The following is a 278-nucleotide window of genomic DNA, read 5'->3' on the forward strand; positions in this document are numbered from 1 at the left end:
GGCCACGCTTCCCAATGGAGCACCCTGAAAAGGGAATCTCTTCTGCGCTAAAGATGCACTTGTCTGCATTGGCGTACAGTTTGTTCGTGTGCATGCACTCGAGCACCGCTCTTAAATGGCCGATGTGGCACTCCTCATCTGTCCTCCCGTGCTCCGCACGACTATGAGCGGCAATGTCGTCACAGTATGTCTGTGCATACGCCCTGTGGGACCTAAACATCTGCGTCACAAGACGATTAAATGTTGCTGGTGCGTTTGACAGCCCTTGGGGCATCACC

The sequence above is a fragment of the Plasmopara halstedii genome, assembly GCF_900000015.1.
Source record: "Plasmopara halstedii genome assembly, contig: Scaffold_2956, whole genome shotgun sequence".
In the NCBI taxonomy this organism is placed as follows: domain Eukaryota; phylum Oomycota; class Peronosporomycetes; order Peronosporales; family Peronosporaceae; genus Plasmopara; species Plasmopara halstedii.